Source organism: Onychomys torridus, chromosome 10 (assembly GCF_903995425.1).
Source record: "Onychomys torridus chromosome 10, mOncTor1.1, whole genome shotgun sequence".
Lineage (NCBI taxonomy): Eukaryota > Metazoa > Chordata > Mammalia > Rodentia > Cricetidae > Onychomys > Onychomys torridus.
The window spans coordinates 10,853,382-10,881,093 of record NC_050452.1 but is presented as its reverse complement, the minus strand read 5'-3'; the positions used below and the strand labels follow the sequence as shown (position 1 = coordinate 10,881,093).

Sequence of the window (27,712 nt, the reverse complement as noted above, 5' to 3'; positions counted from 1 at the left end):
TTGTATGGCACACACACATATGTATATATGTGTGCACGTATATATACAGGTTTAGCCTATAGTCCCAGACTGAGGCAGAAGGATCACCTTGAGTTTGAGGCTGGCCAGGGTTATATAGAAAGACCCTGTCAAAAAACGTCATTTAAAAAAAAAAAGAGGTTTGGGGGCTGGAGAGATGGCTCAGAGGTTAAGAGCATTGGCTGCTCTTCCAGAGGTCCTGAGTTCAATTCCTAGCAACCACATGGTGGTTCACAACCCTCTGTAATGAATCTGGCATGCAAATAGAACACTGTTTACATAATAAATAAATAAATCTTTAAAAAAAGAGGTTTAAAATTAAGCCCAACCAAATAAATTAAAAAACAAACATAAAAAAACCACTTGCTATTGACTTTTTCTCCATTATAAAATTTTAATTGAATTTTTGTTTCCTTTATTATTACTGTGGTGTGTGTGTGTGTGTGTGTGTGTGTGTGTGTGTGTGTGTGTGTGTGTGTGCATATATGAGGGCAGGTTAGTGCCACAGCCCCAAACTGGAAGTCAGAGGACAGTTCCCAGGAGTCCCTCCTCCCCGCGTGGGTTCCCCTGCCGAGCCTTTTCACTGGTCATCTCCATTCCAAATTGACACAAAACATTTTCCTTCATGTCAACAGCCCCTCACCCCTTTTTTGACGGGCTCATGTGTCTCACACTGACCTGAAACTCGTTGTACATCCAAAACTGGCCTTGAACTTCTGATCCCCCGGCTTCCGCTTTCCAAGAACTAGGACTACAGGATCCCCGGCCATGCCCAGCTTGACAGCCCAATCTCCCCCTCAGCTAGCCCGCTGCAGCCACAGAGGGACCCTTCTTGCCTCAAGAGAAAAACGTGGACAGTGAATGGCTTCTGTATAAAGGGGAGAAAGGGGGGGCTCCACTTTAGGGTCTCACTTCCTGCTTGTAATCTGACTCCTCCCTGGGGTCCCTCGCTGAGCCTCCCACCTTCCAGCCAATACCGCAGCAGCACTAGAGTCAAAGGATGTGCTGGCCCAGAATTGCCCTGCTTTAAATATTGGCAGGAATGAGCTGCGATCTTGCTGAGGTTGCCTTCCTCTTCCCATGACCTGGCCAGCGAGCCTGGCGGGTGGTAAAGGTCTTCCGAGTGCTTTGTGTGGCTGCGGTGCAGCGGTGCACGTAGCGAGCAGGACCAATATTTGCTCTCTGACGCTGAAAGCGAATTGCTGAGGCACGAGCCTTTTAACGGTGCTCAGCCAGTACCTGCACAGCTGGGAAATGCCCCCAAGAAGGTTCTGGCTCTGGGCCCCCGGTGAACACCCACTGGCTGAGGCTTGGGTGCTCTGGGTTCCTTTCTGGAAACACACAAGGACTGTTGAGGGGCTGCGCTCGCTTTGTAACTGGGCCCCCGCAGCCAGATCACAGGGGCAGCCGCCACTTGAAAGGCTTTGAGAACAAAATCAATACAGGCCCTGCTCGCCAAGATCCCACAGAAGGCTTCATCTGTTTGTTGGTGCTGATATGGAAAAAGTAGAAGCGGGCTCCAGCTGCCTCTGGGGGGAAGGGCCAGTTGTTGGTAGCACCTGTTTGGTAGCCCCTCCTTGGAGCCCCAAGAGTGGGATTGAGGTCAACCCTTATTATCTCTCAGACTGGGGTCAACAGCCTGGAGAGGAAGTAACAGGGCAGCACACCAAGGCTAGCTACTACCTGCTGCAAGTCAGCTGCCACACATGTGCATACACAGTTACTGATTTCTGCAACAAGCCTGTGCAACCCAAGAGCTCATGGACCTGCCCAAGGTCACCTACCTCGTAAAGTCAAAAGCCGGGTTCCAACCCACGCTGTCCTCTTACAGAGCCCCATCTCTTGCCACATTGCCACACCGCCCACTCTCTGGAGCATGGCTTAAAGTGTCACAGCAATGTAAGCATGTCCTAGGATCCCAAAGTACAGGCTTCAACATTCTGCCAGCAAGGCATGTGATACTGACTTGAGAAGCTGAGGCAGGGGGATTGAAGGTCTGTCTAGGCAATCCAGTGAGACTCTATCTCTAAATGGAGATAAGAAAACGGACATGGACAGTTCAGTTGGCAGAGTACTTGCCTTGCATGTGTGCGGCCCTTGGTTCAATTCCTAAGGCTGCAAGTAATAAAATATGCTAATTGCTTTATTGATCAAATCCCTTTCTCCACCTTGGAAAACTGGCATTGGCTCTGCATCTTGGCTACAGCCCCACTGAAGGCTTTTCAGGTTTCCCAACGAGCCTCTGGGGCCCTCAAGTCTGAGAAGCGTTTGCCCCTCACTCCCTCTAGCAGACTGACCATGATCCCTATGAAGAACCTAATAAGACAGAGAGACAACTATCTGGTGAAGCTTTCTCCAGGGTTGCCATTGGTCTAATTGCTTCTAAGACCCAGGTCTCAGGGATAGCCCAATCATTGTGTCACCTTGAAGGTAGAGGGCTGATTTTAAATTGCATTGCACTGTACATTGTCAATTAAGTCTTAGTTTTTCAGGCTCTTGAAGTTTGTAGAAAAGGGGCAGCTGCAGATCCATAGGTATGATATACTTTTGTTTCTGGAAAAATAAAATACTTGTATACATTCATGAATCATGTTAGGAAATAGCCTGAAAGTACAACATTCATGAATCATGTTAGGAAATAGCCTGAAAGTACAAGCTGAAACTGCTGGCTGGGAGCTCCGAGGAGCAGCTCAAAGCGGCAAGCTGTGCCTGAGTGAAAGCCTTCACACCCTTCTCGGTCCTACACTGTCTGATGTTTCTATAATAGTGCGAACTGATTCTACATGTCTTTATTTACACAGAGTGACATTCAGTCTCTTTGGTGTCTGGTTCTACAGTTTTGACAAACATGTAGGTAGACTACATACCCACCACCAAAAATCAGGAGGAAGAAATAGCCAATAACCAGCTGTCTCACTTGTTTTGTATTACTATGACGAGACATCATGATCAATGCAACTTATAAAAGAAAATGTTTGATTTGGGGATTACGGTTTCAGAAGGTTAGAGTCCATGACCATTGTGGCGGAAACATGGCATCAAGCAGGAACAGTGCTGAAGCATTAGCTGAGAGCTCACATCCTGATCTACAGCCAGGAGGCAGGATGAGCTAACAGAAAGCCCTCGGGACACACCTCCTCCAAAAGGCCTTCCCTCTGAATCCTTCCCAAACAGGTCTACCGACTGGGGACCAAGCATTCAACTACACGAGTCTAGGACGGTCAATTCTCATCCAAACCACCAGACTGGAAAATAATAAGTTTATCATCTTTCTGTACCTGACATTCTCCATCACTTCTGCTAGAAAACAATAATCCTGGCACATCACAAAGAAACACATGAAAAAAGCAAGAGTAATGTGGCATGACAATTCCCCCCACCCCAAAAAAAAAGGATTATGCCATGGCCTAACCCAGGATAGTAAGTCAAGATGGCCTCTGTCTTTTATTCTTAAGGCAATGGGGAACTTGGTTGTTCCTCGTAGGCTGAGGTTCAACCTCATCATGTACTCCTGGTTGGCTAATTGGAGGGTAAGAGGAGGGTGTGATAGGCAAATTTCAAGAATGTCTAGGGGCTGGACAAATGGACATATCACACACTAAGGGGTGCTTCCTTTGATAGAAAAAAGTTTCTCCCAACTCCAGATTAGTCTGTTCCAGAGTGCCACTCAAGTGGAATCTTGTTGCATGTCACCTCTTGTGTTTACATCCATGTTGTGGCACATCCATGTTGTGGCATGTCAGTTGTTCACTCCTTTTCACTCTCAAATGCTATTCCATGTTAAAGGTATCACAGTTACTTAGCCTCCCCCCTTTCTAAAGGCATTTAGGTTGTTCACAGTGGAGGGAGAAGGATTGCTTCTTTTACATTGGGTGTGTGTCTATCACTTTATAAGAAATGACAAGCTTTTCCTCAGAGTCTTACCATTTTCCTTATATTAAGAAATACAGGTTCTGGCTACCCCTCATCCTCTTTAGAACTTGAACTTGACATTGTAAGGGTTTTTACAGTTACCATGGCTGTAGCTATTTTGTAGCCATGCAGTGAGATCCATTGTGGGTGCAGCTAGACTTCCCTTAGTGGTTAACAGTCAGCGTTGCTAGATGCTTGCTTGCTATCTATTTTGACAAAATGTCTTCTGTCCGCTTTGCTTTTACTTTGTAGTTTGTTTTGCCATTGTTGAGAGTTATATTACTGCCTTGAAGAGCATGGCTGTGCATAATTGACATGTTGCTGCAGGCTTTGAAATCTTGGACAAAGCAACATGCCTAAAACCTCCCACAATCACCATCTCTGTAGTCACTCTGACTCAGACATCTCCACACACCCCTTTCTAATCCTTACTTGTCTTTCATCAATTCAAAGATTGCTTCACCTTCTGGATTCACTTCCATTTTCTAGAATTTTGTAGAAAGAGGGTCATCTTTTATCCTGGCGTCTCCTATGTGGAGAGTTGTTTTGTAGTTCACTTGCATCATTTTGATAGTTTGATTTCATGAATATACCTGGATGTGTGTATTCATTCACTTGTTGTTGGCCATTGAGATTGTTCTAGCTTTTAGTCATTTAAATAAGGCTGTTACGACCTGCCACTCACATATATTTGTGGATCATACGTTTTCATTTATTTTGGGTAGATACAGTAAATACTCAGAATGGGTGGCATAGACATCAGGTCTGTGCTTCCCATTCTAAGACACTGCAGAAATCGTTTTCAGAGTGGCTGTACCATTTCACGTTACTATATTCATGAAAGGAATGATGTTTTAAAATGTGTTCTCCTGGTGTCTCTTAATCCCTGGGTATCAACAGACTTCTCAGTTCCAGAATTTAGGTGGAAGTTAAGAAAGGCTTATATTCTTCATATAAAGGAAAGAAGCAGAGGGATAGAGGGCTTGGGATGCAGCTTGGTGGTAACGTGCTTGCCTAGCAAGGGCAAAGGCCTGGAGTCAGTCCCAGCATCAGAGAAAGAGGGGGAGGGAGAGCAGGGAGAGAGGGAAGAAAACAGATCAAAACCGAGTTGGTGGTATGGGATAGGGACCACTGATAGAGCCAGGAATCTACATTTTGTGGCAGAAATACAAAACTCAGTGGCTGTGTGGCCATGAATAACTGGGGAATAATAAACCATTCTTTTCTACATGATGCAATGACCATGGGCAGCACAAGCTGTGCTGTGGTGAGGCCTCTCCTTAGCCCAGCACAGAATTTCCCAGAGTCTGTATTTCCCATCAGGCATGAGTAGACTCTGTGGGCTAGTGTGTCCCAGATTCTGGAGAAGCATCTGCTGTTTAACCCGTTCTTTTGTGGAACTCACCTTCGGTCCAGCTGGAAAGCTTGTTGGCGAGTCTATTCCCTTATACCTTTGAGCCATAGCCAGCCCACTTTTTACTGTTTAGTTAGCTAGTGAGTTAATAGGGTCTTAAGTGTCCTGGGCTGGCCATGAACTCACTGTGTAACTGAGGATGATCTTGAACTTCTGGGCCCTCTTGCCCCTACTTCCCTCATGCTGGGGTTTCAGGCATGTGCCCCCACACCCAGCTAATCCATCACTGAGGACAAATCCAGGCTTTGCACCAGGTAGGCAAGCACTCTCCCAATTGTGGACGGGCACCCACTGTTTTCTCTTTTAGTTGCTTACGTTTTTGCGATGTGTCTAAGTCGTCCAGGCTCGCTTTGAACTCTCTCTAGTTAAGTCAGGCTTGAACTTGCAGTCCTCCTGCCTCAGCCTTTAGAATAGTTGGGATTATAGGGCTGAACTACAATGGAATCCTTTGGGCTAAACGGCAAAGCATGGACCTCATGACCAGATAGGCCACAGCCAGAGTGAGGCCAACAGAGACCCTGTGCCTGAAGCATGGTGAGGAGGGACCTTGGCTCATGCCTCTGACTTCCTTCTGTCCATCTGAGTTGTCTGGGCTCTATGTGGGATGATTCAACACTCCTGTCAGGACCATCAAAACCCTTGTTGCACCCACTTACAAGTGGGGGAACGTGACACTGGTTTTGACTGGTGGCATCGGGTAGAAAGAGTGTCTGCCTCCACAGATCTGGTGCCCACAATGGAGCAAGTGGAGCTTTGAGAGTTTGTGTCGCCTTTGGACACAGCAGGAAAGGCCAGCCTCCTGTCCCATCCACGATAACTTCCAAAAAGTATCCTCCCCGGGCCCACGGGCGGCTCAGGAGCTTGCCTGAGAGCCTGGACATCGCAGTGGAGAGCACTATCACAATGAGAGACTTCTCTTCTGGTCCCAGGGAACTTTGCAAGAGTGGACCGGCCCCCTCAGCATCCCTGGAAACATGTTTTAAATGCATTTGCCACGGGCCAGGCTGCTGAACTGGACCGTCAAACTACTGTTTAACAAGTCCCGGGGGGACTGTGATGTACACTGAAGTTTGAGACAATTTAGAAACCGACTTCTGAGGCTGAGGACATAGCTAAGTACCTGGCAAACCAAACCCTTTTTGACACTCCCCCCCCCCACACACACACACCCTGCAAAGGGTCGCAGCCCGAGAGCGTAGGATGTGGAGCCTCAGCACTGAGAATCCATTTAGACACTACAACCCCACCCCACCCCACCCCGGCCTCCAACAGGAACCTCCTGCTTCCAGGACCATTTGTGCAGCCCTTGCTTTGGCCTTACAGATGGGTACAAAGCTGGGGCCTGTTTCCTCATTATCTGCCGGATGAATGCTTGGATAGTGTCTGGCTGCCCGGTCACTCTTGGTAACCCGACACACAAGCCTTGGCAGTCTGGAGGGGACAGGTTTCCTGCTGCAGAGCTAGCTGGAAGCCTGCGGGAGTGGAGAGGAGGTTAGTGTCACAGCGCCACCCTGTGGCGACACGAGGAAAGAGCCTTTCTTGCTGGTTGCGTTGAAGTTTAGACTTGGGGACCAAAGAGACCTTAAGCGGCATGGGATCCCCAAACAGCAAACCTGCCACTTATTTGAAGAGCATTTGCTGTGCATTAGGCAACGTGGTCATGGTATTATCTTATAATGACCTCATATTCCCTCCGTTCTTATTGGAGAATATTTTATCTAAGAGGAAAAATTAAGGAAGTCCTTGCTGAGTCCACTGGTCCCACTTCCCAGGAGCGTCAAGAACGATGTGACGAAGCAGCCAAGCCCATGTCCATCTTACTGTAATGAAGGGTTTAGTTGATCGATTGTTTAAAGTATTTTTCACCTGGTGGTAAAGCAATAGTCAATGCTCACTCAAGTCTTGCTATGGTATAGATTGCAGGACTCCTGTGAATCCCAAACCTGGAATGCTCAAGTCCCTTATATAACACCACACTACGGTATTTACAATCTACACACTCCCGTATATCTAAAGTACCTCTGCACCACTAATTGCATTAAGTACCTAACTGTGTAAGCAGCTGCTCATTTTGAACCATAACAAGAGAAAACCTGCACGTGGTCAATGCAGACATCACGTTTTGTAAGTACAGCTGATCTTCAGGCAGTTCACCTATGGATTTAGAAGGCCAGTGTGTGCACATTACATAGAATCTGAACTTGAAAAAAGTTTTCTAGTATTTATTATTATGCAACAACTCCCCCTGCCCAAACATCTGCCCTCCCTCAGTTCCTGAGAGCACCTCAGGGGCAGAGTTCCTACTCAGGGGCTCTCAGGAGGCGGCAGCCAAGAGTTCGAAGGGTTGCTATATTCAGACCTTGATGGCCCCTGAAGAGTCCTCTTCTAAGCTCATGGGTGCTGCTGTTCACAGGCAGGAGGCCACAGGAGGGTCTTTTGAGTGGGATGTTCATAAAGTGGGGACTCCCAGATCAAAAGATGAAAGACAGAGACAGCAAGAAAGAATGTGCCTTGGTTCGAAGCTGACCGCCTCCAGATGACACGTATGCCGTGAGGTCGGTAGCCTGCTGACTGCAAGGGCTAGCTCTGCTACCGTATGGAAGAGGACCACACCAAAGATCTAAGTGCCAGGGTCATGTGGGGCCACTTGGGAGCTGACCAGATCAGGACAAAAAATAAAACCCTCAGACAGGTTTACATGTGGGTGTGCCGGGGCCTTCTTCCTGCATATGTGTCGAGGCATAACATGCATGCCTGATGCCCACAGAGGCTGGAAAAGGGTGTCACATTCCCTGAGACTGGAGTTGCAGACAATTGTGAGCTGCGGTGTAGGTGATGGGAATCAAACTCAGGTCCTCTGGAAGAACAGCCAGTGCTCTAACCACTGAGCCACCTCTCCAGCTCCTTGCCTTGTTTCTTGAATCCTGAAGAAGGATCTAGTTCTGGCCCTGGCCCTAAACCTGGCCTTAGCATCTAGTGAATTCCTTTCTGTTTCCTTTTCTTTGTGTGTGTGTGGGGGGGTACGGGGTAAAGGAACCAGTATCGGCACAAGACACCCCAAGACCAAGTTCTCAGCACAAAGCGGGGGATCTATTTGCCCCAGAGAGTCGAAGGGCAGGAATAAGAGACAAAGATGGGAGACAGAGGACAAGGGAGAAGAGAACAAGGGAGAAGGGGAAGGGTATGTGTCGAGGGGGGGTTGGGGGGGGCGGGGGAAGGATCGCCTCTGCATAGAGAGAAGAAGACATGGTCCATAGACAGTTTATCAAGATAAAATGGGAAACCTCATGTTAGGATGAGGTGTTTAATTTTAACTGGACATGTTAATTAGGGCAGCCAAAGGGGGCTTTTGATTGTGGACTTTAATACTTTGGTAGCTGGACCTTGGGAGTGAGTCTCGGGAGGAGGAAATGGATATATAAGGGGGTAGATGTGGTGGCTGGCTTTAGGAACATGATCTAACAGTTCTTAGCAAGGCAGAGGGACTGGGGAAGAAGGGCCAGGCCTTCGGGAGCCACGCTTGCCAAGGGCTGCTAGTGTCCCTTCAGCTTTTTAAATCATCCATGGTACTGAGGTCCTTAGTTCTTGTCAGCTTGACACAAAGCAGAGGCTCCTGGGAAGAGGGGCCTCAGCTGAGGGCTTTCCTGCACTGGATTGGCCTGTGGGCATTGTCTTGATGGATGATTGACGTGGGCAGGTGGGCCTGGTTGTACATATAAGAGAACAGGCTGCCCACGCTGGAGAAGTGAGCACACTCTGTGGTCCCTGCTTCAGTTCCTTCGATGAGTTTCCACGTCATGACTGTAAATTGAAAGCCAAGCAGCCTTTCCTTCCCCAAGGTATTACTGACCAGTGTTATCACTGCAGCGGGGAAGCAAAGTAAAACAAGGTTTTTGTTTGTCTTGTTTTGCTTTTTGAGACAGAGTTTCCCTCTGTAGCTCTGTCTAGGCTGGAACTCACTACACAACCCACGCTGGCCTCGGACTCATGGACAATCCACCCACCTCTGCCTTCCCAGTGCTGGGTTATAGGTGTGAATCCGGCTAATCTTCTGCTCACAGTCTTTAGGAAGTCTAATATGCTGCTTTTGGGAAATGTAAGCATATTGAAAACTTGGGCATCTTAACAGGCAGCAGGTGGAGAGAGGTCTTGAGGCAGAAACAGGTTAGGATGGGAGTGAGGGTGTCAGGACTTTGGGGTGACACTCTGGAGAGGACTTTGAAGGAAGCAGCAGTCCAGGATCTCTAAGGTTCCAGTGCACCTGCCAGACCCTGAAGTCCACGGATCCACACGGGCTGGAAGAAAGTTCTAATGGCAGGGCCATGGTACCAGGCAACTGTGAAAATGCATCCTGAATTCCTGTAGGTATGAGTGAGAGCCCTGAAGCGGAGCCAGGTTGATCAGAAGAACGTAAGTAACGGGGTTAGCTAGTTCTTGTTCATAGTTTGTGGGCTCTCTCTCTCTCTCTCTCTCTCTCTCTCTCTCTCTCTCTCTCACACACACACACACACACACACACACACACACACACACACACACACACACACACACACACACACACACACACACACACACGCACACCCCTTCATCCACAGTCACTTTGCTTATACCTTGGGTCTGAGACATTGTCACCATCTGGACTTTCCAGCGATGCCCATAAAGGTTTCTATCAGACAGCTACATTGCTGGAGGTGTCCTTATTCACTGACCAGAAGCACAGGGTGAGGCCGGAGCCCATGCACTGCCCCAAGTCCCTGCTCTGTCCTCCTGGGGAGTCGGGTCCCTGCACAGCCCTCCCTCCTCACCCAGATTCCTCCGGGGCCAAGTCCCACCAATTGCCTAGCTCTGGGACTTCTCACCTGAGGCCCGAAAGCAGGAACACCCAGGTCCTGGTGTTTCTCCTCGGGCACAGGTGTTATCAACAGCTGTGTGTGTCCTGTCCCCAGTGACAAGGCAGTCCAGGCTGTGTCCTCAGCCCTGAAATGGAGCTGTTTGTAAATTCCCATGCATAAGCTCTGTGAGAATTAAAAGAAAGAAAACCAGACTTAGCCGGAGGTGTAGCTCAGTTGCCGTAGTACTTGTGTAGCATGCACAGTCCCTCAGTTGCTGGAGTACTTGTGTAGCATGCACAGTCGCTCTGTTGCTGGAGTACTTGTGTAGCATGCACAGTCCCTCAGTTGCCGTAGTACTTGTGTAGCATGCACAGTCGCTCTGTTGCTGGAGTACTTGTGTAGCATGCACAGTCGCTCTGTTGCTGGAGTACTTGTGTAGCATGCACAGTCCCTCTGTTGCCGTAGTACTTGTGTAGCATGCACAGTCCCTCAGTTGCCAGAGTACTTGTGTAGCATGCACAGTCCCTCTGTTGCTGGAGTACTTGTGTAGCATGCACAGTCCCTCTGTTGCTGGAGTACTTGTGTAGCATGCACAGTCCCTCTGTTGCTGGAGTACTTGTGTAGCATGCACAGTCACTCTGTTGCTGGAGTACTTGTGTAGCATGCACAGTCGCTCTGTTGCTGGAGTACTTGTGTAGCATGCACAGTCGCTCTGTTGCTGGAGTACTTGTGTAGCATGCACAGTCGCTCTGTTGCTGGAGTACTTGTGTAGCATGCACAGTCCCTCTGTTGCTGGAGTACTTGTCTAGCATGCACAGTCGCTCTGTTGCTGGAGTACTTGTGTAGCATGCACAGTCGCTCTGTTGCTGGAGTACTTGTGTAGCATGCACAGTCCCTTTGTTGCTGGAGTACTTGTCTAGCATGCACAGTCCCTGGGTACTGCTAAAATTCTTTCCCAGAGGGAGACTAAGCCTACCCCTTCTAAGATCCCAATGACAGATTCCCCAAGTCCACTCTGAGAACTTTAATGAGCTTCCTTACAGAGCGTGGGTAAGGGGTCACTTACAGAGTGTGGGTGCTCCTCTTCCCAGCAAGTGGCAGCTGGAGTGCCTTATCCAGAGGTGATGAGGATTTCCCTGTGGCTGCATAGATGGAGCCCCCTCCCCTACTGTTTCCAGGCCTGAATACTCCAGCCCCTCCCCAGACCTTCTCCAATTAAGTCAGAGTTACATAAGGCAGGGGGTAAGAATGGCCTGGACACTCAGGCGATGATCTTGAGACCCTCCCCACCCCTTTCTGAGGGAAGTGCTGTCAGGCCCAGCTGGGGTAATCATTTTGCAACAGTACAGCTGAGGTCCTCAAGATGATAGATGTTTGGCTTAGGGGACAGTCCCTCAAATGCTGCATTTGGTCCCCAGCACCACATAAACTCAGGCATGGTGGCACACACCTGTAATCCTAGCACTGGGGAGGCGGAAGCAGGAGAATCAGAAGTCCATCCTCAGCTACACAGAAAGACTGAGGCCAGCCTGGGCTACAAAAGGCTCTGCCTCAAGAAAAAAAAAAAGTGAACAAGCTATGGATCTAGAGCACTGAACTGCTCTTGCAGAGGACCTGGGTTCAGTTGCTGGCGGCTCTATGGCGGCTCACAGCCACCTGTAACTCCCTTTCCGGAGATCTGATGCCCTCTTCTGACCTCTGTGGGCTGCTGCTGCTGCTGCTGCTGCTGCGTGTACACACACACACACACACACACACACACACACACACACACACACACCATGAAAAAAAAATGTTATAACCCTTCAGGTTGGTCTCTATTCCCTCCCCCCGTCCCCTGCTGACCCTTGATGCATTTTGGATGCTAAAGGCAAGAGAAAGGTCAGGTCCAGGTGACAGCTGCAATTTGTCACATTTTCCTTCTTCCTGCCACTGTTGTTATCACGGTTCCAGATGGCAGCTGCTCTGTCCTCTTGGGTCCCTGAGCAAGGACAACATGGAGACAGTCCACAGTCACACTGTGATGCAAGACACATCTGTCCAAAGCAAAGTAAGCCTCTGTCATCTTAAGCCCGGAAACTTCAGTGTTGTTATCTCTGCACACACGAAAGGGTGGCCATAGTCACAGTTATGGACACTTCAAAGCTGAGCATGGTGGCACGTGTCTGTGATCCTAGAGCTTGGGGGGGTGGGTAGAGGCAGGAGATGAGGAATTCAAAAATATCCTCTGCTTCATAGAGAGTTCCAGGCCTGCCTGGGCTACGTGAAACTCTGTCTTGAAAACAAACACAAACAAAATGTTCTAGAAGCTTCCTACTCAAACAGGAGAGAGGAGAGACCATGAGGACTCCCCGGCGCTCTTCTCCAAGTACAGCCACTCCTGTGTACACCACCAGTACTTCCCCCCACCCTACCATGAATCCCATCCTCCAGCTGCCCCCCATCTTGTCTGTCACATGGAATAGTCAAGGGGAGGTTGTCGTTCATGTTCTATCATGGGAACCCAGGCAGCTTGGGGTTTTCAAGAGCAAGATGGTAGACCCAGCTCCAAGATGACGCAAGTAACCAGAAAATGCCCCAGGAAACCTAACAAAGAGAAACCCCTTAGAGAGGAAGATGATGTCAGCTCTCCCTCTGTTTTCCCTTCGGGGTAAGGCTGCACCATGGCTCGTGCTCAGACTGTACTTCTGGACATGCAAACAGGCTTTACCTCTATTCTATTTATTGTTTTTTTTTTTTTTTTTTTTTTTTATGCTAGAGGGCAGAAATGAGCTTTTGAAGTTTTCTTGTTTTCGTTTGTTGGGACAGGTTCTTACCAGCAGCCCAAGCAGCAGGATTTACCTTCATCCCCCTGCCTCCTCCTCTTCGGTGCTGGGATTACAAGCCTGCATCACCACCCTGCCTGCCTGACGTTTTGTATATAATATTAGCATAACCATACTTACACTGCAGAGAAGAGAAGATTCCTCATTCTCATGAGGTCCATGCTTGAGGTCCCTACAACAAAAAGTCAGATTACTTTACTAAGAGCAAAACTGTATTTAAACATGTTTGTGTGGCACAGAAGCCTCCAGAAAGGAAGCCCCAAAGGTCGGGGGATATAGCTCAGTGGTAGAGCCCTTGATAAACAAGATCAAAGCCTGGTTCCACCCCAGCATAATGACTCACGGAGCCAGGGAAGAGGGCTGTGGAGATGGTATGACGAAGGGCAGGAACAGCAAGGGCTGCTTGTTTGCATGCTCCTGTCTCCAGTCTTCCCAGAAGAGGCCAGTCCTGCCTTCTGTGTGTAGAGAAGACACCTCTGCAGCAGAGTTCTTCTGAGGGTAGCCAGAGGATTCTGTGGCCTGCATAATGGGAGAAGAGGAAGAGGAAGGGAGGAAGGGTCTCCTGCTTACACTGTTTTCCTAGACGCTAAGGTGCCTTGTTTGGGATAGCATGTCCTGAGCCTTCTCAATGACACCTCAGGGACGGAAAACAGAAACTTCTAATGTTTTCTGTGGAAGAAGAGCACAGTGGTGAAGTGCCAGGACCCGACAGAAGTCACACTGTGGCCCGGAGAAATGATCCCACAACTCCCTGACCACTGCAAACACGGTTACAGTGTCCTGTTTTAGACATTGTGGACATGATGCTGCCGTGTCCTAAAAGCCAGAGAATTTTAAGGTTTATTTCTTTTATTTTGTGTGTGTGTGTGTGTGTGTGTGTGTGTGTGTGTGTGTGTGTGTGAGTACTTTGCCTGCCTGCATGTATGTGCAACACATGTGTGCCTGGTGCCCACAGAGGTCAGAAGAGGGAATTGCATGCCCCTGGAACTGGAGTTAACAGACAGATGTGAGCCACCATATGGGGGCTGGGAACCAAACCCAGATCTTCTGCAGAAGCAGAAAGTGTTCTTAATCACAGAGCCACCTCCCTAACTCCTGTGTTTGCTTTTGCAAAGTAATCCTGGGCCACCCAGAAGCCATAATTGCCAGAGGGAAGGGTCTAAATCATTTGCATGGACAGAGTGCTTCCTCCTCAGGTGCCAGCTGCCCTTCCTCCCTTGAGGAGGCTTCTGATTTCTCAGAGGAGCCCCACAGTTTCCAGGGAAACCATCTTCTTCTTCTTCAGAGGTAGAGGTGGAGGCTGGAACCAAGTAGGCCCTGCAGACCTGACTCTAAGAGGGGCCGTCCCTATGGCCAGCTCCAGCAAACCTCAGGGCTGTGCCCGAGACAGTATCTTACATGGAGCCCAGGCTGGACTTAAACTTATGATCTCCTGCCTCATGCTCCTTGGTGCTGGGATCACAGGCGTGTATCACCAGGAATTCTGGGATACAGACAGTCTATCTGGGAGGTGGCTTGCTGAGTCCAATTCCTATGGAATTTGCCACTTTAACCAAGTAAAGGGAATCTCAGAGGCAAAACTATCCTGTTCTGAAGTTTGAGCCCTATATGGCAACATATGAGGTATACAGCTGCAGTGGGTGGATGGTTGTGCCTTGCCTTGAAGCACTGTCCCTAGTGAGGCAGCAGGTAGCTGCTAGGTACCTGCCCCTTGGGCGTGGCCACCAGGGACCCTTAAGACCTAGGATGCAAGTACATGCGCTGTAGTAGGGAGCTGCTCCAGCTTTGACCTCAAAGCACTGCCCCTAAAGTGGCAACAAGTGACTGCCACACCTGCCTATGGCCTGCCCCTGGGGCATGGCTGGGACGAGACCCCTTAAGACCTGAGATGCAAAGTGTTTGCTCTCTTGGCTCCTTGTGATCCTGGATGCTGGATTGCCGACCAAGTCAGAGTTCTCCAGAGAACCATGCTGGACTGTACTTCATCTCTCCCAGATCCTGTAACTGACCCCTTATTGGCTGTCAGTTACTCCTGAAATGAACCTCTTTCAATTACCAGATAAACTACGTGGAATTGCCTCATTAATTGCCATGATAGTTCGCTCTCTTCTCTTCAATACCTTGTGGTCTTGGATGCTGGTGCTGATCAAGGCAGAGCTCCCCTGAGAACCGCATTGGACCTGGCCCCTCCCCTCCAGGATTCCGTGACCAGCTCCTTTATTCTGGTTGTGAGTTAACCCCCCGAATAAATTCCTTTGACCATCAAATAGACTCTGTGGATATATCCCATTACACAGCCTGAGACTGCTTTGTTTAAGAGTTGCTGCTATTTTCAACCATCTTACTAAAACTAAACATCCTCATTATCATCCCTACATTATAAACTAGAAATCAAGGGGCTAAGATATGCCTCAGGCCATGGAGAAGCCAGGGTTGGATCCCAAGCAATGTCTTTTAGAGAACCTCTGGCTTCGTCCCTGTGGGTGCTTAGCGCCGGTATCAAACGTCGTTTCCACATGTCTTTCGTCACATCTGCAGCTCTCCTGATGTGTCTAAACACCATCAGAATGAACAGGTCTAAGCAGAAGGAAACAGCACACACACGTAGAACTTCATCCTACCCCATACGCCTCCTTTGCTCAGCCTCTCTGTTCCTGGAAGGCATGCTTGTGGAGAGCACGCACCCCATCGCCCCGCGATGAAGAACTAGAGATGAGGGATGCCGCTTTCCCTGCTCTCTGACTGCCTTAGTCAGGGTTTCTATCGCCGTGGAGAGACACCAGGACCACGTTGTAACTCTTACAGAGGAAAACATTTCATTCTGGTGGTTCGCTTACAGTTCAGAGGTTCAGTCCGGGCAACATGGCGGCTGGGATTACCGCGGTGTACAGGCAGACGTGGTGCTGGGGCTGAAAGTCCTACATCCTGATATGCAGGTAACAGGAAGTGGACTGTCTCACGGGGCATTTCTTGAGCATATATGAGACCCCCAAAGCCCATCTCCACAATGACACACTTCCTCCAACAAAGTCACACCTACTCCAACAAGACCATACCTGCCCCAACAAGGCCACACCTCCCTATAGTGCCACTCCCTTTGGAGGCCATTTTCTTTCAAACCACCACACTGACCTTCTTGGTGCCCTCCTTACCGCCAACCCCATTGTCTTGTATTTTTATCCTGTGTGCTGGGGGAGTAGAGTGAGGACCTCTTGTGTCTCTGAGCTGCACCCCTGGCTCCTGTGTCTTCCATCTTAACACAAAACACAATCTCTCCTGGCCTGCAGCTCTTTTGCCTCTTGCCCAGGCTTTCATATCTGGGCAACCCTGGATACCAGTCAGCATTCATGGCTTGATCTGGCTGCCCATATTGATCAGAAATGTCTCACTGCACCCCTCAATGGTCCCACTTCCAAGGGATGGACTTATTTTATAGTCTCCCTTCTTTCCTCTAGAACATTTTTACAGACTCTTAGAGAAAACAGAGAGGAAATGTAGAGATCCTCTTCTTGCCTCCAAGGGTGTCTGCACACACACACACACACACACACACACACACACACACACAATTAAAAATAAAATAAATTGGACAGAGCTTGGCGGTGTACACTTTTAATTGCAGTGCTTGGGAAACAGAAGCAGGCAGAACTCTATGAATTTAAAATTAGCCTGGTCTACATAGTGAGTTCCAGGCCAGCCAGGGCTACAACCAATCAATCAATCAATCAATCAATGTGAATAAATAAAATAAATAAACAAATAGACTATTTTAAAAGAAAGAAAAGGACTTGGATCTGGGATATAGCTCAGTTTTTATAATGCTTACCTGGAATGCACAGTCTCGGGTTCATCCCTCTGAACTGCACATACCAGATGTGATTGACACAGACCTGTAATCCCAGCACTCAGAGAGGGAAACGGGAGGATTCAAACTTGTTCTACATAGGGAATTTGACGACTGCATAAGACCCTGTCCCAAAAACAAAATACATGGTGCTATGAGATGGCTCAGCAGTAAGTTCCCCACAATACAAGGCCAATGACCTGAGTCTGATTCCTTGAACCTACATAAATATGAAAGGCATGAAGCAACTCCACAAAGTTGTTCTCTGATCTCCATGTGTGTTCAGTTGCATATATGTACCTGTAGTCTCTCTCTCTCTCTCTCTCTCTCTCTCTCTCTCTCTCTCTTTCTCTCGCACACACACTAAAATCTTAAATGGTGACTAGCTTTGCTGCCAATAAAGATAGATGGGAGTTGTTGGTGGTTAAAATGAGAGATGTTCCTCTTGTACCCCAAGACACTCATACATCACTCTGTATATGGTGGCACTCTAGGGCTGTCCTGGACTCAGAGGGGGGACAAGGTAGCATGTCTCCTTGGGCTGCATCTATGGTGTGAGATGACTTCCAGAGTTTTCTTCATTTCTGTCTTGATCATTGTTCTGTGGCTGTGAAGAGATACCATGACCATGGCAGCTCATAAATGAAAGCATTCGATAGGTCTGGCTTACAGTTGCAGAGGTTTAGTCCATTTCATCATGGTGACACACAGGCAGGCAGACATGATGCTGGAGAAGTAGCTGGGAATTCTACATCTGGATCCACAGGCAGCAGGAACAGAGAGACATGGACTGGGTCCTGGCAAGCCCACCCCCAGTGACACCTGTCCTTTAATAAGGCCACACTTCCTAATCCTTCTCAAGTAGTGCCACTCCCTGGTGACCAAGTGTTTAGATCTATGAGCTTATGGGGGCCATTCTTATCCAAATCACTACAAGCTCCATTTGCAGCCAGGCTCTTGAACTTGCAATACTAACAACATTGGAGCATGGGGCAAAGGCCACCCCACAAGAAGGAATCAGCCCCCAAATGTGTCCCTGTGTTTTCAAATGACGGACTCCTCTCCAGGATGCTGAAACTACAATTGACATAGTTGCCAATAGTTCCTCTCAAGCCACAGAATGGTTTGGCAATAAGTCTATAAATTCAGCCTTGTGGATGGCATCAGTGCAGCCCACCCCTCACTAAGAATTAAGAGGAGGCCCTTCTACCCTCAGGCACTTGTCCAGTGCACTTTTCTCTCCTGTGTGTTTCACATCCCACAGGTGTGTTTGGGGCATTCCACATGAAAAGCCAGACTTTTGTCTAATTTTTAGAAAAGTTTTCGCTATGTAGCCCAGGCTAGCTTCAACTCCAGTTCTTCCTGCCTCATCCTCCTGGGTGCTGGGATGATAGCGCCTGGCACCTGTGGTTTGGATTCTCAAAGGCAACAGAGGGCATGCTCCCCATGAGGACATGCTGGTGTGTGTTCTGCCTGCCGGGCCACCACACCTTTGACTTGTCCATCTGAAGTGGCCCCATCTATTCCTGGCCAGTTGGGAATCTACAAGCTCTACAGACACTTTCCTTATGCCTCTCTGGCAGCCAGCACCATCCTGGGGGACCCAAGGAGCACCCATTCTGTGTTCTGCCCTGCAGCTAGTGATGAGCATTCTTAGTACCCGTGGAAGTGGAAGAAGTGGAACTGCACAGGCCGCTGCTGTGTGCCAGGCCCAAGAGGGCCACACGGGTGCCGTGAGCCATACTAGACATTTGTAGAAGAGTGTAAGAGAACATCACTGTGGAGGAAGGTCCGCGTGCACGCGCGTGTACATACAATCAAGAGGACAACGTTAGCCTGTGTGGTGAACTCCTGCAGTCCTAGTATGCAGGAGGCTGAGGCAGGAGGTTTGAAAATTCAAGGTCAGCTTGGGCTGTATTGTCTCAAAAAGAGGAGCAAGAGGAAGAGGAGGGAGAGAAGAGGAAGAGGTGGTGAGGACCCTGTGCCTGCCCCAGGGAAAACCTCAGCAGGGCTGAGGATTAACTGTGCTGTCACTCTGGAAACTGCCCCAGTGTCTCAGCCCCTCGAGGAAGGACCACTGTGCCCTGTCAGCAGACTGCTGGGACTGCCGAGTAGTCAGACCTCGAGGCTGATTTGGTATTTTGTCTGCCTCTTCTCCTGGTGTCTGAGGAGGGAGGTGTGAAGCTTTTTTCTCTGTCCCTCACCTGCCCCTAACCTCCCCATCCTTCACCCCTGCCCTCTGCCTTTCCCCAGCAGCAGGTCTCTGTCTCAGGGAGACAGGGCAAAGCCAGGAGGGGGCCCTTGCCTCCAGACATCAGGGTAGTCAGGACGGCAAGTCAGTAAAAGAGATCCTGTGCTGAGATCTTGTGGGTGTTCCCAGAGATGTGTGTGTGTGTGTGTGTGTGTGTGTGTGTGTGTGTGTGTGTGTGTCTGTGTCTGTGTGTCTGTGTCTGTGTCTGTGTTTGTGTTGTGTCTGTGTGTGAAGGAGGGATTCTCAGGGCTTTCCAATATGCTGTCACATAGAGTGTAACCCCAAGAATCCAAAGTTTATACCCTGTTTCCTTTATGCTGAGGTCACCAGGGTTTTAAACGTCCCCACAGTGAGAACCTTGGAAGCTTTCCATCACCACCCCACGCCTGCCATGGGAGGACGGCCGCCACTCCTCTTTCTGACTGGCTGGCTCCTTTCTGCCCTCTCAGGCTGGTGAGAGTCTGGACCTGGTCCACAAGGCCCTCAGCCGCAGAGAACAGTCACAGGACTGTAGATGTAACCGGCTTGTTAAATAAGAAACACAGAACCGATTGCAGAGTTAAAAACCACGAGGTCAGAGCAAGAGCGGAAATCCTTACCCTTCACTGCTTCTGCTGTTCTTCCTCTCTGTGTGTCCTATCTTTTTTATAGATTTTCTGTTCTGTTTTCTCATTGGTTGTAAACCCGGCCACATGACCTCCTCATCACTGCCTGTTTGTACAGACCTCCAGGTCTTCTATGGTGGTATTGAGATTAAAGGCGTGTGTCTGCCATGCTGGCTGTGTCCTTGAACACACAGAGATCTACCTAGCTCTGCCTCCCAAGTGCTGGGATTAAAGGCGTGCACCACTACCGCTCAGCTTCTGCTCTGGCTTGCTCTGACCTCAAGGCAACTTTATTAACATACAAATAAAATCACATTTCAATACAAATAAAATATCACTATTCAGGACCTCTGAAGACCATGCCCCCTTGGCCCCAGGGGACACTAGTGACACCTGAGTTTCCTTTCCCTTCCTCCTCTGAGGGACAGCAAGACAAGAAACCCTCAACCCCTCTCAACTACTTCACAGCTCTCAGGGTGGCTGGGGAAGGACCAGGGTCGGAGACCTACGCTGGACTTTGCTGAGCTCTCAAACTCATTTTTGGATCCAGCATTTCCTTAAAAACAAAGCGAGTTGGTGGAGGCAGAGAGCCTCTCTTTATCACCCTGTTGTAATACCTCGCAGGTGCTCAGGAGGATACAGACATCCCTGGGAGGTTAAAGCATGTGCAGTTTTCTCCAGGTGAGGGAGAAACCAAGGAAGACTTCTTGGAGGAAGTGATCTTTGAGCAGGGCCTCATACCTGAAGAGGTCGAGGGTGAGTACTCTCAGGAGAGTCACCAGCTAGAAGGCTCCCAGGAGGGAACTGGGATGGCCCTTAGGGAATCATCTTAGTGGCATTTCTGTTGCTGGGGAGACACAGTTCAGATTGTGTGGAACTGTGCTGGGAAGGTTTCTATGGGCGTACCCTAGAGCTTGGCTTGAAGCACCACCCCAGCCCAGCAGTGCCCACTCTCGGCCGAGAACCTCACAGCTGGGCTTGGCATTTGCTTTGAAAAAGCAAGCCTCCCTGCCCCAGAGTGTTTCTGGAAAGATGTGCAAAGATCTGACCCCCAAGGCTGCTTGGGGGAGGAGGGCTGGGGGGTCTGTGCAGAGGGGAGGGGTGGGTTTGAGGCATGGATGTTGCACCTACCTGATGCGTCCAGCACTTTCTCCCGGCCTCTCCCCTACCCAAGGCTGCTCCAGCACATCTTGCCTCTTCTTGGATAGTTCTTTTCTCCTCTCTGAGTGGGTCTTTATTTCCAGATTTGCTAAGCCTGTTAAAAAAGGAAGCATTCCAGAATTCTCCTGTTCCCTGGGAGAAAGAGATGGGCAAGAAGTCTACAGATGCATCCATGATGACGGTTTCTGTGAGGCCCACATTTACTGAAGGATTAAGGGGCCCTCTCTTACCCACAATTCACTTGTCAAATCAGCTCTTATTTCCTTGTGTTGTTTCGGTTCCACACTTATCCTGGCTCACCCAGTTCTCAAAGGCCTCCACACTAAATAAACCCAACTCCCCAGCCTTGTAGCAACTCAAGAGGGTGGTGCCCAGTGGCTAGAGCAGGAAGAACCTCCTCAGGGGTCCTAGGGGCCTCAAGGCAGCCACATGAAAAGATGCAGTGTCGCAAGAATAGGAAGCAAATTCCCTGTTTCCACAGCTTTCCCAAGGCTTGCTCCAACCCTTCTGAGCCAGCGAGTGGCCTCAGCTTGCAGCTTGGGACTGAGCTGCCTCCACCACCTCAACCCAAGGAATGCAAAGAGGAATGTGCTACTAAATTAGCTACCTGGCATTCCCCAAATGCCAAGCCTGGCTGGCAGGACTTGCCAATGTCTGTGACGCAGACAATTCAGTTACGGCCAAATTCAGGCTACCAGTGTCTGGTCCCCAAACCAAAGGAGGGATTAGGTCTGTGATAGGTACTGTGTCCTCCTGGGGCCCACAGAGTGATCAGGCTTGGCCTTTAGTCTGTCAGCTGAATGTCCTACAAGAAGAGGCCGACTTCTGTGAGTCACCTTCCTGCCTCGTACACAGCACACATGTTGTCTTTCCCGAAAGCCTCTGATACTTACTAAACTGACTCAATTTTTTATATTTTTAGCCGGCTAATGCACTGTTGGTTGTTGTTTGGTTTTTCTCCCTGAGAGCCAAAAGAAACAAGCATTTACTATGATTTTTCCTGTCCTAAGAGCAGCAAGCTAGAGAAGGGCCAGAAGTGGGGCCCTGCCTTCACAATATTAGCCCGAAAGACATGTTATTATTTGCTTTCTGTTTGGTTTTGAAGGAGGCTTTCACTATGTAGCCCAGATGGCCTCCTCTGCCTCCCCAGTGCTTGGATGGCTGACAGGCCACCACACACAGCTGATAGTGTTACAGTGACATTCTGAAACACCAGTGACCTAGCAAGACTGCCTTCCCGAACAGTCAGTCTTCTCACACACACTGCGGCCCACCCTCTTCTCAGCAGGCCACGCTGTGACAAGGAGGTGTGTGTGCGCGTGCGTGCGTGCGTGTGTGCGTGCGTGCGTGTGTGCGTGCGTGCGTGTGTGTGTGTGTGTTGTTCTGTGTGTGTGTGTTGTTCTGTGTGTGTGTGCGTGCATGTGTGTGTGTGTGTTTTTCTGTGTGTGTGTGTTGTTCTGTGTGCGTGTGTGTGTGTGTGTGTGTATTGTTCTGTGTGTGTGTGTTGTTCTGTGTGTGTGTGCGTGCATGTGTGTGTGTGTTGTTCTGTGTGTGTGTGTTGTTCTGTGTGTGTGTGTGTGTGTTGTTGTGTGTGTGTGTGTTGTTCTGTGTGTGTGTGTGTGTTGTTCTGTGTGTGTGTGTGTTGTTCTGTGTGTGTGTGTTGTTCTGTGTGTGTGTGTGTTGTTCTGTGTGTGTGTGTGTGTGTGTGTGTGTTGTTCCTGATTTTAACACACCTTATTATTAGCCACTAAAACAGGGGTGCTGATGGCAGTCTGGGCGATTTCTGACAGACTTGAATGTTGGGGGAAAGACAGCAAGAGAAAAGGTGAATGGATCAGCTTTATTGAAGCAAACAGTGGCCTTGAGGGGAGCTGGGTCCCCCTTTCTCCATTGGTCCTTTTTAGATTCGCACCCCCATGCCTTCCCGACATCTCTCCTCACACTGTTTTCTGGGAATGAGAAGCCAGAGGACCTAGAGGTGGTCCTATAGGGGCCACCCTTGCTTTTCCTGTCTGTCTCTGTCCCTCTAAGCTGCCTCGATGCTCCCTAAAAAAGAAAACGGCACTAATTGACACAAAGAATTTTAGCACTTACAGCACGTACAGTTTTTATGTAGTATTTACTCAAGAGTTTTTTTCAATTTACCCACACAGAAATGTTTCGCCATACCTCATTCTTATACACACGAGGGAAAGCCAGGGACATGAACCCCTCCCAGGCCTGGCCCACTCTGTAGCCACCCTTGACACACAGTGTGGAAGCCGCTGCTATGTGAGGCTCCGCTCTCCAGTGAGCTTTCTCCTTGTTGGCTGACACCCCAGTTTGTAATATCTGATGTGTACACCCAGGCAAGGGCGCCCACAGCGGCCTCCGGCGTACACAGGTGTATTAAGACAGGTTCCCGGGAGTGTGGAATGTGCCAGGGCATTTAGTCCTTGAAGGCAATAGTGCTCACTTGTTCCTCCTTCAGAGATGGCTATGGAAGGTCTGAGAAAATTCCCTGGCCCAGGAACCCTGAAGCAGAACTGTTCTTTGTCTTGTTCTGGCCTGCACAGAGAAGCCAGGTGGTTTACCACCAAGAGTGGAAACAAAAGGTTGGTTATTCCATGGTTCCCCACGGGCTTAACTGCAGTCAGGCATCCCTTCCTGCCCATGTGGTGAATGAAAAAAGTTTAAAAATGAGGACATGACTGCTCCTAGGAGAAGGCTTATTACAGATAAAAGGAGAGCACAGCCAGAGGCAGAGTGAACATGACCACCTTAGTCAGGGTTCCTATTGCTGTGAAGAGACACCATGACCATGGCAACTCTCATAAAGGAAAACATTTAGTTGGGGTGGCTGGCTTACAGTTCAGAGGTTCAGTCCATTATCATGGTGAGACATGGTGACATGCAGGCAGATGTGGTGTAGGAGAAGGAGCTGAGTCCTACATCTTGATCTGCATGCAACAAGAAGTGAACTGAATTAGGCGTAACTTGAGCATAGGAGACCTCAAAACCCTCCCTTACGGTGACACACTTCCTCCAACAAGGCCACACCTACTTCAACAAGGCCACACCTCCTAATAGTATCACCCCCTATGAGCTTATGGGGCCAATTACATTCAAATTACCACAATGACCCTGAGCCGGGCCACATGAAGAGGTGGGGGAGCTGGGAGAGTAAAGCATAGACAAAAGGACCGGGTAACCAAAATGGCTGGATTATATAGGGAAGAGCCGAATGGGAAGGGCAGCCCAGCTCTTGGACTGGAGAGTTATGCCAGCCATACCCTGTAACAGGTAGAGACTGAGGGATGCTGGGAGGACCTGGCAGCCAGGTCTGCTTTGACATGTTAAACAGACCCTGAAGTCAGCCATTTGTCCTGGGTTTGAGGCCTAGCATGCAGCTGTGAGATGACTCTGACAGGAAATTCCAAGCAGGTTCACATAGTGGGAGCCCGGTGGGCAGCTGGTGAACTCTGGGGACTCTGGTCTAATTGGTGGTCAATCTCCTATTGATTCATATTATGATGACATTATAAGGGTATCTTTGATAGGCTTTAAATGATAGGCCTACCCAGAAGACGTAGGTGACAGATGTCGCCCTGGAAAGATGCATTGTATTCCTATTAGATCACAGAGACTTCCCCGCTCCAGGGCATCAGACACACCTTACATCCTAACCATAGTGCTCTCCCCAAATTGCTAAACTCCTAGAGCATGGCTGCCTCCAGGTGGGGGGGACAAGGGAGCTCCCTAAATTTCAGTCTATGTGTCCTACCTGTACCTACACTAGCCTCCAAACTCAGAGACCTCTGCCCTCAGAGACCCTTTCCCTCTTGAGGCCATAAATGTAACCAAATGCCTTCTTTCTTCAGCTGCTGTCAACTCTCTGCCACACCCCAGGTTCCCCTACTTGGAGTGACTGGTGTCACTAAAGGACCAGATACCTGAAAAATACCTCAGGACTACTCTATGCTAAACCAGCACTCCACGGGCTTCTTTCCCTTCCTTTTCTCACAGTCCCTTGTCCCTTCCCCTCTGTCTGCTTCCTAGCCACAATGAGATGAGCAGCCGCTATCACCCATACCTGTGGTGATGATGCTCCATGCCAGCAAGGCCAAAAGCAACGGATCTAGGTGACCTGGACTGAAACCTCTGAGATCGTGAGCCAACACATCTCCTTCCTCCGTGAAGCCTGATCAGTTAGGCAGCTGTAGTGGAAAGAAGAGAGGATGGTGGAAAGTGTTGGTGAGAACTTGGAGTATTTGGAGCAGGTTTGCTCATTGCTCTGGGGGGTGTAAAATGGTGCATTCAGGGGTGTGTGTAAAATGGTGCAGTGGGGTGTGTAAAATGGTGCATTCGGGGGTGTGTGTAAAATGGTGCAGTGGGGGTGTAAAATGGTGCAGTGGGGGTGTAAAATGGTGCAGTGGGGGTGTTAAAATGGTGCAGTGGGGTGTAAAATGGGGTGGGGGGTAAAATGGTGCAGTGGGGGGTGTTAAAATGGTTGCAGTGGGGGTGTAAAATGGTGCAGTGGGGGGGTGTGTAAAATGGTGCAGTGGGGGTGTAAAATGGTGCAGTGGGGGTGTAAAATGGTGCAGTGGGGGTGTGTGTAAAATGGTGCAGTGGGGGTGTGTGTAAAATGGTGCAGTGGGGGGTGTAAAATGGTGCAGTGGGGGGTGTAAAATGGTGCAGTGGGGGGTGTAAAATGGTGCAGTGGGGGTGTAAAATGGTGCAGTGGGGGTGTAAAATGGTGCAGTGGGGGGTGTAAAATGGTGCATTCGGGGGTGTGTGTAAAATGGTGCAGTAGGGGGTGTAAAATGGTGCATTCGGGGGTGTGTGTAAAATGGTGCAGTAGGGGGTGTAAAATGGTGCAGTGGGGGTGTAAAATGGTGCAGTGGGGGTGTAAAACAGGCAGTCAGAACTTGGCAGTCCTCCGCTGTTAAAAGGGTTATTACACGGCCCAGCAACTCTCCTCCTAGATGTACACCTGGGAGAGCTGAAAACCTTCATCCATCCCAACAGAATCCCCACAGCCGCACTACTTATAATAGCTAAAAAGTGGAGACAACTCAAGTCTTCAACAGACAAACGTGTAAAGGAAACAGTATCTTTAGTCCACAGACCAAAGACTATTCAACCACAGAAAGGGTGAACACCAGCGCATGATACTCTGTGGACAAACCTTGAGATGATTCTTAGTAAAAGATACAGTCACAGAGGACGGGAGAGTGGATGGTTTCATTTATATGAAATGTCCAAATATACAAACCTATCAGAGACAGATTAGTGGTTGTGAGGTTGGATGGGTAGAATGGGGACCTTCATGCTGTGCTCTAAAAGGACATGTGTTGTCTCCCGCCCTGACACACACACCCAAAAGTCTAGTACCCAATGTGTTAAGAAGTTGGGTCTTCTTTAGAAATATTTTTAATTATGTATATTTATATGTATCTATACATAGAGCAGGTGACGAAGAAGGCCAGAAGAGGGCATTGGATCACGTGGAGCTGGAGTTATTATGGGAGCTGGAAATCTAATTCTGGTCCTCTGCAAGAGCTGTATGTGCTCTTAAACACTGAGCCCAGTAGGCTGGATCTTTGGAGAGTGATGAAGTCACATGACTTCTCCATCACTAATGGAATTGATGCTGTTAATTGTAGATGCTGGTTACTGTCCAAGGTCTAGAGGAGCCATGTTGGAAGCGAAGAGCAAGCCTTCACCAGACCAAATCTTCAGGTGCCCTGATCGTAGACTGCCCAGCCTGCAGAAGTGTGAATCTCTCTTCTCTTCATTCATCACTGAATCTCTGCCTGCTTGACTGACAGCAGCGATGGGCTGCCGATTCCTTCTGGGGTGTGGTGACTCAGGCTTATAATCCCTCACCTGAGACGCTGGAAGGATGGTCCATGGCTAGCCAGGGCCACATTGTGAGAGCCTGCCACAAAACACACAAGATCTGAACTTGGTGGATGATTGCACAACATTGTAAATATACCCCAAACTGCAGAATGGCACCTTCGCTTTGTTCTGGCTGGTTCAGAACTGGCTGTATAGATCGGGATTGCGTTAACTTGTGATGATCCCCCTGCCTCTGCCTCCAAGTGCTGGGATTATGGACATGTGCCACTACTACACCCAGTTAGAATTGCACACTCTAAAATAGTCATTTTATGTTATGAGAATTATAATTCAGTTTTCAAACATCACCTTTTTGAAAAGAACCAATTTATTCTGCCATCCACACTCCTCTGGGATAATGAAAATGTAGCCAGTTGCCAAACGGTGAACACCCCTATGGGCTGGCAGGGCGGCATCGGAGGGCACAAAGGCTGAGTTTTACAAAATTACCATCTGTGTGATCTACACTGAGCTCATGAAAGCAGGCCTTGTTCCTACCGGCTCACCTCCAGTCACCGGTCATATTTTGATAATGCTCTAAATTACAGGCCCCAGAACTGGCCTTTAATTACAGAGTGCTCTAACAGGGATTGCTGGCAAATTCCAGAGGGCCAGCAGAGCCACCAGTGAGGAACAGCACCCTTCTATCTACTCTCCCTGGTTGCCTCTAAAATGCAGTCAGTACCTGGAAGTGTGTGTTTACGCCTTATCTGCTTACTCATTTTGTCTCCAGGTGAGTGTCCGCCTTCCTGCTGCGTTCTGCTCTTTTGGGGAAACCTCTTCTTTTCTATCTGCTCCTTTCTTCCCTCCTGGACTCTGCAGAACCAGAAGTCAGTGGAACTGATGAAGGACAGCAAAAACCTCAAAGGCAAACACCACCCTGCTCCCTGTCCTCCCCAGGCATGGGTGGAAGGAGAAATTAGCACAAAGAAAATCATGTTGCACCCCAAGCTAAAGCTGACCTGGT

General features: G+C 49.1%; 1 long non-coding RNA gene across 1 annotated transcript; it reads right to left on the bottom strand.

Annotated features, from left to right (window-relative positions):
• Window positions 1–8,537: 8,537 nt before the first annotated feature.
• Window positions 8,538–19,722, bottom strand: LOC118592334. Its single transcript, XR_004946063.1, has 6 exons — window positions 19,696–19,722; window positions 13,345–13,520; window positions 13,122–13,173; window positions 12,022–12,157; window positions 10,204–10,359; window positions 8,538–9,724 (listed from the first exon to the last, which is right to left on the bottom strand). It is a non-coding gene; the product is annotated as an uncharacterized LOC118592334 (long non-coding RNA).
• Window positions 19,723–27,712: the final 7,990 nt, after the last annotated feature.